Below are 11,651 nucleotides of genomic sequence, written 5' to 3'. Positions count from 1 at the left end.
GCAGCCAATTGTTTCTGGAAGAAAATGGATAGGGCCAAAATCTGGACCTTCACAAATCCCAACCTCAGGCCATATCCACACCGGCTTGTAGGAAGCGGAGAAACCGTCCCAGTTGAAACTCCACCGCAGAAAATTTCTTGGACTCACACCAAGACACATATTTTTCCCAAATTCGATGGTAATGTTTAGACGTTACTCCTTTCCTAGCCTGTATCAGGGTAGGAATAACCTTGTTCGGAATGCCCTTTCGAGCTAGTATCAGGCGTTCAACCTCCATGCCATCAAACGTAGCCACGGTAAGTCTTGATAGGCGAACGGCCCTTGCAGCAGCAGGTCCTCCCAAAGAGGAAGAGGCCTCGGCTCTTCTTGCAGTAGATCCAGAAGATCCACGTACCAAGCCCTTCTTGGTCAGTCTGGAGCAATGAGGATCGCTTGAACCCTTGTTCTCCTTATGAGCTTTAGGACTCTTGGGATGAGTGGAAGTGGAGGAAACACGTACACCAACTGGAACACCCATGGAGTCACTAGGGCATCCACCGCCACTGCTTTCGGGTCCCTCGACCTGGAACAATACCGCCGAAGCTTCTTGTTGAGACGAGAGGCAATCATGTCGATCTGGGGTACGCCCCTGTCAGGAACTGGTGCAGAATCCGGAATTCGGGATCAGGTACCAAGTGGTTGACGTTACCCAGAACAGAGGCGCGGAGTCTAACACGCCGGAAGGTTTTCACCAGGGAACCCCGCCAGGGGATATGGGCTTCGCGACTTCCGACGTGCAGGTCGCGGCCCCCTGTCTGGGTCACTTGATACCTGAACTGGACTAGAGTTATGGTAGAGGTGTTGTATATGATCAGCCGCAGGGATACACAGGAACAAACAGGAACTGGAGAAGGTGGCAGGGTGCACACGGCCAGATGGTACGCTGGGGCTTTGGAGATGGAACAGCAGCAGGCACTCCAGGGGTGACACAGGAGGTAGCGGCACACGGACGGACTGGGGTGCAGACACTTGGAGATAGGGTAACGGCAGTCGGCAGACTTAAGTCGTCAGCAAGATGTTGAAGCTGGAATTCAATACTGGAACAAGGCAATACCCACTGGACAGAGGAACTGAGACCAGAGAGGAACCAGAGAGCAGAACACCACATGGAGTAGCTATAACTGGCAAAGCTTCTTGGGATTGAGAGGCTTAAAAGAACAGGCTGGACCAATCAGCTGTGAGCACCAGACAGGCCCCCAGTAATTGATATAACATGCAGCTGCAGTGCAGACTGAGCAGGCTGACAAGCTGAATAGTAGACGGCTCTTAGTTCCAGAATGTTTATCGGCAGGCCTGCTTCTAGACTTGACTACCTTCCTTGGAAGGTCTCCCCTTGAGTGACTGCACCCCAGCCCCGGAGACTTGCATCCGTGGTTAGAAGGATCCAGTCCTGAATCCCGAACCTGCGGCCCTCCAGAAGGTGAGGCAGTTGCAGCCACCAGAGGAGTGAAATCCTGGCCTTTGGTGACAGACGTATTCTCTGGTGCATGTGTAGATGGGATCCTGACCACTTGTCCTGGAGATCCAGTTGGAAGGGCCGAGCGTGAAACCTACCGTACTGCAGGGCCTCGTAAGAGGCCACCATCTTTCCCAGAAGGCGAATGCACTGATGAACTGACACCCGGGTTAGCTTCAGGACATCCAGGACTATTGTTTGTATCACCAACGCTTTTTCCTCTGGAAGAAACACCCTCTGCACTTCCATGTCGAGGATCATTCCCAGAAAGGACAACCTCTTGGTTGGTTCCAAATATGATTTTGGAAGATTCAAGTTCCAGCCATGTTCCCTGAGAAGCTGGGTCGTGAGAGCTATGGACCGTAACAGCTTCTCCTTGGACGATGCTTCTATCAGCAGATCATCCAGATATGGAATTATGTTCACCCCCTGTCTGCGGAGGAGAATCATCATTTCCGCCATCACTTTGGTGAACAACAATATAACAACTAAAATTGATATTACTATTAATGCAAAATCAATACATGCGCTATAGTAAAATGAGAACAATGTATAAGTTCACACTAATAAATTAATCTGTAAACTGCAGCTCCCATATAAGGTGTCTGCAACACCTGAAAACACAGTATATTTTGTAAATATAATTATAGTTATATAACTATATAAGAGAGCGCAAGGTGCTGAATAGATAAATACAATTTATTAAAATATTTTAAAAAATATATAATCAATTAAACAAGATGATTGCTGAACATGGAGCATAAGATCAACTGACCATCGCTGATAACTAATAACAATGTCCCATATATTGTGAAAAATGGAGTATCCAATTAATATTTATGGAACCAATGCAGAGTATTGATGAAGAGATGTCTCGCTTCAAACTCTGTTTAATGAACAAGGTCCACCGTGAATTGCAAATACCTCCGTAAATATTGTGCTGGAAAAGGTATGTTTTGAAATAGAAATGGAATTTGGACGCCGCCTATAACGAGAAAGATGTTGATATCTCCTAGCCTGCGTCCTGCTTCACTTTTCAACCCCCACACATACACGACTAGAGGCTCACCGCAGATGTGATGACAGACAGAAGCCGTATCCTGTAGCACTCAGGAGGCCAGGCAGTGCGGTAGCAGCGGTGTGGAGACGATGGCAGGTCTCAGGTGTCTGCAACACCGCAGATGTGATGATAGACAGAAGCCGTATCCTGTAGCACTCAGGAGGCCAGGCAGTGCGGTAACAGCGGTGTGGAGACGATGGCAGATCTCAGGTGTCTGCAACACCGCAGATGTGATGATAGACAGAAGCCGTATCCTGTAGCACTCAGGAGGCCAGGCAGTGAGGGAGCAGCGGTGTGGAGACGATGGCAGGTCTCAGGTGTGGCAATAAGCGGACGTTGGCAGGTCCCGGGGGGAAAGTGGACGCGGCTCCAAGGTGGCGGAGATGATCGGCAGTCAGCCCAGTAGCAAATGTGGAGGCGGTCAGGACCATAAAGTTGTTTCTCCGGCCCTAATTAACGCGTTTCTCTGACTTAAGGGCTGTCGGTTTCATCAGAATAAGTTCCTGTGCTTTAGGAGTAGCTGATATTTAAAGAGGTCATTATCCAATGAAAACACCTCCTTAGCACTTACTTTCTATTAAAAGCACCTGTATTAATTAATACCAGTGTGAACCTAGTGTGAACCTTAATACATATAATCCAATATACAGACCATAACAATTGTATTTTCAAATATATGGCAAAACCGTGAACAATTATTAAATAATATCTTATACTTTCTAACTAAACAAATATAACTATCTAATAATTAATTAAATAATTAAATCTAACAGACAGCACGGAGAGATAAATAGCATACATAATTCAAATAAATTTGTGAAGTATGTCTATTCGAAGCACTGGTTGGTAAAGGGCCATGTGGCTCACCACACCAATCCCCCGAGCCCCCAACTACACAGATAATTTTAATTAATTATTATTATTTATTTTTAATTTTTAATTCTTATGTAAATTGTCATTAATAAAAATAAAATAAAAATATAGAACATAAGTTCTATTAGAATTCATTAGATTAACCACCCAAGAGAGTTATAATCTATTGTCAATTACAATCCAAAAAGGACGCATGAAAAAGATATTTTATGAAAATGATGATGCATAATACCTTTATATAAATAAATATATGTACATACATACTATTTACTTAATATGATATCCACCACATCAATACAACTCGCAATGCAAATATATTTGAAACCTTGAACCTATAAATTAATTTATATTCATCCCATGGCTCCCACACATAAACTTAGAGAGATCATTAGTATAAATACGACCAATGACAACCACTTAATCATGTTTATATATTGAATCCCCTGGATCAGATGTTATTCATTTCGATGCAGCCATTTAGACCATCTGGAAAGAGGGTACCAAGCGTATGTATCCAAAAAGCCTCTCGCTTGCATAGGCGATTATATCTATCACCTCCCCTAGCGGTGGGTTCAATGTGTTCTATACCCTGTATACTTATACTTTTGACATCTCCATTATGGGTATCTAAAATATGTCTAACTAAACTGTGTTGACTAGTGCCTCTTTTAATATTGTTCTTATGTTCCAAAAACCTAATGTGTAACAAACGTGTTGTCCGACCCACGTATTGTACCCCACAGATACAGCTTATAGCATAAACAACATAGTCCGTTCTACAGTCAGTACTGCCCCGTATCTCAAATTGTGTGCCATACATGTGTGAATTAACTTTAGTAGTCTTATCCATAATGAATAAGCAAGTATTACACCTCAGTTTCTTACATTTATAACACCCTTGTGGCCTTTTTGATCTCTGTAGCCACATATTCTTACTAGCTAATGAGTTAGTATCCGAGGTTTTAAAATGACTAGGGGCAAGATACGTTTGTAGATTTGCAGCTCTTTTAAATGTTATACACGGTTTCTCATCTAATATAGTGGATAGAATTCTATCTGTTTTCAACACAGAATAATTTTTATTTATTATGGTTTGAAGTTCTTTTGACCCTGTATTGAATCTAGTAATGAATCTGGGCTGTTGTGAATCAACTTTAGGGAGGTGATCATCCTCCAACTTTGGTACCAATGAGGAATCTCTATCCCTCGAACGTGTCTCTAATAAGGCATCCTCCATTAATTTATCCGGATATCCCCGATCTTTAAATGCAGAAGTAAGTGCTGAAGCTTGACTCTCAAACTGTACCGACTGGGAACAATTATGACGAATTCTGAGATATTGGCTTTTGGGGATGTTATTAAGCCAAGGACGAAAATGGCAACTTCCATAGTTTAAAAAATTATTAGTATCTATCTCCTTACGGAAAGTAGAAGTGACAATTGTGTCATCTTTAATAGATAGATCAATATCCAAGAACGTAATATGTGAATCGTGAACAGTGCTCGTGAACTGTAAACCATAATCACTAGAATTTAAAAACGTGAGAAAAGATATTGTGGATTGTAAATCCCCATCCCAAATAAAGAACAGGTCATCGATGTAGCGACCATATAGTACCAGGTTCGCCCCGAATGGGCCCCCCCAAATGAGGGACTCCTCCAACCGACCCATGTAAAGATTAGCAAAACTCGGGGCGAACCTGGCACCCATCGCCACACCGAGGACCTGTAAATAAAACAAACCATCAAAAGTGAAATAATTATGAGATAATATAAATTTAATGGCGTCAATTATAAATTGACGCAATGAGTCATCCATAGAATTATCTGTTTTTAAATAATATTCAGCAGCCAATACACCTAAACCGTGCGGTATGTTACTATACAGGGACTCGACATCGCAAGTAAGAAACATATAGTTGCTTTTCCATCTTACGTTCTTGATCATATTTAAAAATTGTGCGGAGTCCCTAATATATGATTTAAGAGTAGTGACGTGAGGTTGAAGAAATGAATCAATAAAAGCTGACAAATTAGATGTGAGGGACCCAACACCAGAAATAATAGGACGTCCAGGAGGTGATAGGAGTGATTTGTGAATTTTAGGAAGGTGGTAATATGTGGGGATAATGGGAAATTTGTTGAATAAAAAAGCATATTCGGTCTTGGATATTGTCCCATCCACCAACGCAGAATCCAAAAGTGCCTTGATTTCCCACTGATATTTCATAGTAGGATTCTCACTCAATGTTGTATAGAATCGATTGTTTTTTAATTGTCTATGTGCTTCAGTGACATAATCACTGCGATCTTGTATTACTGTACCCTTGTCTGCTGCCTTTATGATAATACTATCATCTTTCATAAGATTTCTTAAGGCAGTTCTTTCCCGTGGATGTAAATTATCTCGCTTATTTGAAACCAATTTTGGAGCATTACAGAGTGTTTGGATGTCTTTTAACATAAGATCATAAAAAGCTTGAATATTACCACTCATGTGTTGGAGAGGGTAACATTCCGATTTATTCCGGAACTTTATCTCTTTCTCATTCACTCTATCAACATTATAGATTTTAATTAAGGGACCAACGTTAGAAACGTCTTTCTCGTTATAGGCGATGTCCAAATTCCATTTCTGTTTCAAAACATACCTTTTCCAGCACAATATTTACGGAGGTATTTGCAATTCACGGTGGACCTTGTTCATTAAACAGAGTTTGAAGCGAGACATCTCTTCATCAATACTCTGCATTGGTTCCATAAATATCAATTGGATACTCCATTTTTCACAATATATGGGACATTGTTATTAGTTATCAGCGATGGTCAGTTGATCTTATGCTCATGTTCAGCAATCATCTTGTTTAATTGATTATATATTTTTTAAAATATTTTAATAAATTGTATTTATCTATTCAGCACCTTGCGCTCTCTTATATAGTTATATAAGTATAATTATATTTACAAAATATACTGTGTTTTCAGGTGTTGCAGACACCTTATATGGGAGCTGCAGTTTACATATTAATTTATTAGTGTGAACTTATACATTGTTCTCATTTTACTATAGCGCCTGTATTGATTTTGCATTAATAGTAATATCAATTTTAGTTGTTATATTGTTGTTTTCTGTATATACTCAGGCAGCTTTAGCATGGCATCACGGAGAGATATTAGCGATAGAAATATAAGACGTAATGTAATCTTCAGCAAAACTATGAATGTGGGAGCTGATGCTAATCCTTTGGATATGCACCAGCTGTTTGGTAAATTAGAGATTCTGCTAAAAACTGAGACTAGACACTGGTTGGATAAAATGTTATTAATTAAATATAAAAATGAGAGGATGATACTGAGAGTTTTAAGAATTTTTAAATCATGTTCTTTTAAGGATGATGATGTTCTTACGAAAAAATGGAATGATACCTTAGATGAGTGTTCATTTGCTTTGATTGATTTGTTGATCTCACACCGAGAGGAAAAAGTCAAATCCACAGCTGTGGAAGTGGGTAACATTCAAAAGTTGCTCGAACCATTCGAGGTGAGATCGGATTTTAGGAATCAGGATTATGTTATTAATAGTAATATTGAAGAATTTGAACAGACCTTGATTGCGACTAAAAATAAGAAATGTCAGAGGGACCAGTTCGATTACAAACAAGGTCAAGTAAGGACCTACAATAGATCTTTTAGGATGGAGAGATTCAGAGGCGTCACTCACCTCTGTGACACCCAGTGCGGCAGCGAGGATAAAGGGGGCGGGGTTTCACTGGAATGGGTGTGGCTTAAATAGAGGGACGGGGCTTCGTGGGCGGAACCCGTTTTTAGCCCATTGCAGGCACGTAAAGGGGGCGGGGCTTTGTGGAGGGGTGGGGCTTCGCGTCCCGACACCCGTTTTTTTTTTCTCACTGGGGTGTGTGGGAGGTGAGGGATGACTCTCGGGAGGTGCTGTCCCTGCAGTGCTGGCTGCTACACAGTTACAGGAGCCGAGTGCTGCACATAATATAACAGTGCAGCACTCGGCTTCTGTCACTCTGCAGGAGCCGGCATTTTGGTGTCACCCCTCGGCGGGTGACACCCGGGAGCGGGCCGCACCCCCCGCACTCCCCTTGTGACGCCACTGGAGAGATTGAGATCCAGAGATCACTCATATGGATCTCGGTCTATCCATAGACCTAGATCCAATAATAGGCCTCAGGACCAAAAAAGACAACAACGGTATGGGGAGCATTCTGACTTTGTGAGTAAATCGAATATGGATTCACAATGGCAACAATCCTCTAAAAATAAGAATCAAAACATCCCCAAAAGGAGTTCCCCGGTGAGGAGAACTCCTGTAGAACAGAGGATAAGCCCTACTAAACAGTTTCAAAGCAATACACAGGGAGCAAGATCTAAGGTACAAATGAATACTAAAAGAGGTAGTTCCAATCATTTTTCAGATCAAGATGTTTATCCCATATGGAAACAAAAAAACAGATTCAGTGCACTACAACAGGACTCCCCAAAGAGAAAAGAGTTAGAATTAGAGGAAGAAGAGGCGGCAGAAGGAAACGTGTCCAAGAACGCAAGAAATTCTTGAGACAAAAAGGCCTTTTTAATCTATCTTCGCGGGTACTCACAGAGAGTGAAAAAGCTATTATAGCAAAAGGCCTTAAATTTGCCCCAGCACAGAAACCAGATATGTTCGGATTATTTATTGAATTAAATCGTTATACCAGGGATCTGTGTAGGAAAAGATATTTCATTCAAAAGGATCTAAAAAAATGTAAAGAAATAGGGACACCCATTGTATTGGATTCAAGTGATTAGGTGGGGCTGAACATGTTAACTGAATTGGATAAAGAAAGCTCTAACGTTGGTCCCTTAATTAAAATCTATAATGTTGATAGAGTGAATGAGAGAGAGATAAAGTTCCGGAATAAATCGGAATGTTACCCTCTCCAACACATGAGTGGTAATATTCAAGCTTTTTATGATCTTATGTTAAAAGACATCCAAACACTCTGTAATGCTCCAAAATTGGTTTCAAATAAGCGAGATAATTTACATCCACGGGAAAGAACTGCCTTAAAGAATCTTATGAAAGATGATAGTATTATCATAAAGGCAGCAGACAAGGGAGGGGTACAGTAATACAAGATCGCAGCGATTATGTCATTGAAGCACATAGACAATTAAAAAACAATCGATTCTATATAACATTGAGTGAGAATCCTACTATGAAATATCAGTGGGAAATCAAGGCACTTTTGGATTCTGCGTTGGTGGATGGGACAATATCCAAGACCGAATATGCTTTTTTATTCAACAAATTTCCCATTATCCCCACATATTACCACCTTCCTAAAATTCACAAATCACTCCTATCACCTCCTGGACGTCCTATTATTTCTGGTGTTGGGTCCCTCACATCCAATTTGTCAGCTTTTATTGATTCATTTCTTCAACCTCACGTCACTACTCTTAAATCATATATTAGGGACTCCACGCAATTTTTAAATATGATCAAGAACGTAAGATGGAAAAGTAACTATATGTTTCTTACTTGCGATGTCTAGTCCCTGTATAGTAACATACCGCACGGTTTAGGTGTATTGGCTGCTGAATATTATTTAAAAACAGATAATTCTATGGATGACTCATTGCGTCAATTTATAATTGACGCCATTAAATTTATATTATCTCATAATTATTTCACTTTTGATGGTTTGTTTTATTTACAGGTCCTCGGTGTGGCGATGGGTGCCAGGTTCGCCCCGAGTTTTGCTAATCTTTACATGGGTCGGTTGGAGGAGTCCTTCATTTGGGGGGGCCCATTCGGGGCGAACCTGGTACTATATGGTCGCTACATCGATGACCTGTTCTTTATTTGGGATGGGGATTTACAATCCACAATATCTTTTCTCACGTTTTTAAATTCTAATGATTATGGTTTACAGTTCACGAGCACTGTTCACGATTCACATATTACGTTCTTGGATATTGATCTATCTATTAAAGATGACACAATTGTCACTTCTACTTTCCGTAAGGAGATAGATACTAATAATTTTTTAAACTATGGAAGTTGCCATTTTCGTCCTTGGCTTAATAACATCCCCAAAAGCCAATATCTCAGATTTCGTCGTAATTGTTCTCAGTCGGTACAGTTTGAGAGTCAAGCTTCAGCACTTACTTCTGCATTTAAAGATCGGGGATATCCGGATAAATTAATGGAGGATGCCTTATTAGAGACACGTTCGAGGGATAGAGATTCCTTATTGGTACCAAAGTTGGAGGATGATCACCTCCCTAAAGTTGATTCACAACAGCCCAGATTCATTACTAGATTCAATACAGGGTCAAAAGAACTTCAAACCATAATAAATAAAAATTATTCTGTGTTGAAAACAGATAGAATTCTATCCACTATATTAGATGAGAAACCGTGTATAACATTTAAAAGAGCTGCAAATCTACAAACGTATCTTGCCCCTAGTCATTTTAAAACCTCGGATACTAACTCATTAGCTAGTAAGAATATGTGGCTACAGAGATCAAAAAGGCCACAAGGGTGTTATAAATGTAAGAAACTGAGGTGTAATACTTGCTTATTCATTATGGATAAGACTACTAAAGTTAATTCACACATGTATGGCACACAATTTGAGATACGGGGCAGTACTGACTGTAGAACGGACTATGTTGTTTATGCTATAAGCTGTATCTGTGGGGTACAATACGTGGGTCGGACAACACGTTTGTTACACATTAGGTTTTTGGAACATAAGAACAATATTAAAAGAGGCACTAGTCAACACAGTTTAGTTAGACATATTTTAGATACCCATGATGGAGATGTCAAAAGTATAAGTATACAGGGTATAGAACACATTGAACCCACCGCTAGGGGAGGTGATAGATTTAATCGCCTATGCAAGCGAGAGGCTTTTTGGATACATACGCTTGGTACCCTCTTTCCAGATGGTCTAAATGACTGCATCGAAATGAATAACATCTGATCCAGGGGATTCAATATATAAACATGATTAAGTGGTTGTCATTGGTCGTATTTATACTAATGATCTCTCTAAGTTTATGTGTGGGAGCCATGGGATGAATATAAATTAATTTATAGGTTCAAGGTTTCAAATATATTTGCATTGCGAGTTGTATTAATGTGGAGGATATCATATTAAGTAAATAGTATGTATGTACATATATTTATTTATTTATATAAAGGTATTATGCATCATCATTTTCATAAAATATCTTTTTCATGCGTCCTTTTTGGATTGTAATTGACAATAGATTATGGGGTATATGCAATTGCGGGCGAATCGCGGCAAATTATCGCCGTTTTTTTAATTTGACACAATTCGACAGGTGAATTCCGGCAGGTGGCTGCCGGAATTCACCATATTCAATGAAAAACGTATTCGACATTCCCGCGGGCGAAAAATGGCCGATTTGCCGGATTTTCCCGCGAATTAAAAAAAACGGGGAAAAACGGGAAAAACCCGGAAAAAAATGGCTTGGGGTCCCCCCTCCAAAGCATAACCAGCCTCGGGCTCTTTGAGCTGGTCCTGGTTCTAAAAATGCGGGGAAAAAATTGACAGGGGATCCCCCGTATTTTTAAAACCAGCACCGGGCTCTGCGCCTGGTGCTGGTGCAAAAAATACGGGGGACAAAAAGAGTAGGGGTCCCCCATATTTTTTACACCAGCATCGGGCTCCACTAGCTGGACATATAATGCCACAGCCGGGGGTCACTTTTATACAGTGCCCTGCGGCCGTGGCATTAAATATCCAACTAGTCACCCCTGGCCGGGGTACCCTGGGGGAGTGGGGACCCCTTCAATCAAGGGGTCCCCCCCCCAGCCACCCAAGGGCCAGGGGTGAAGCCCGAGGCTGTTCCCCCCATCCAAGGGCTGCGGATGGGAGGCTGATAGCCTTGAGAAAAATGTCAGAATATTGTTTTTTCCAGTAGTACTACAAGTCCCAGCAAGCCTCCCCCGCAAGCTGGTACTTGGAGAACCACTAGTACCAGCATGCGGGAGAAAAACGGGCCCGCTGGTACCTGTAGTACTACTGGGAAAAAAATACCCAAATAAAAACAGGACACACACACCGTGACAAGTACAACTTTATTACACACTGCCGACACACACATACTTACCTATGTTGACACGCCGACTGCCACAGTCTCCGACGATCCGAGGGTACCTGTGAAAAAATTATA

This window comes from Pseudophryne corroboree, chromosome 2 (genome assembly GCF_028390025.1).
Source record: "Pseudophryne corroboree isolate aPseCor3 chromosome 2, aPseCor3.hap2, whole genome shotgun sequence".
Lineage (NCBI taxonomy): Eukaryota > Metazoa > Chordata > Amphibia > Anura > Myobatrachidae > Pseudophryne > Pseudophryne corroboree.
The sequence above is the reverse complement of the archived record's forward strand: the minus strand, read 5'-3'. Positions refer to the sequence as shown.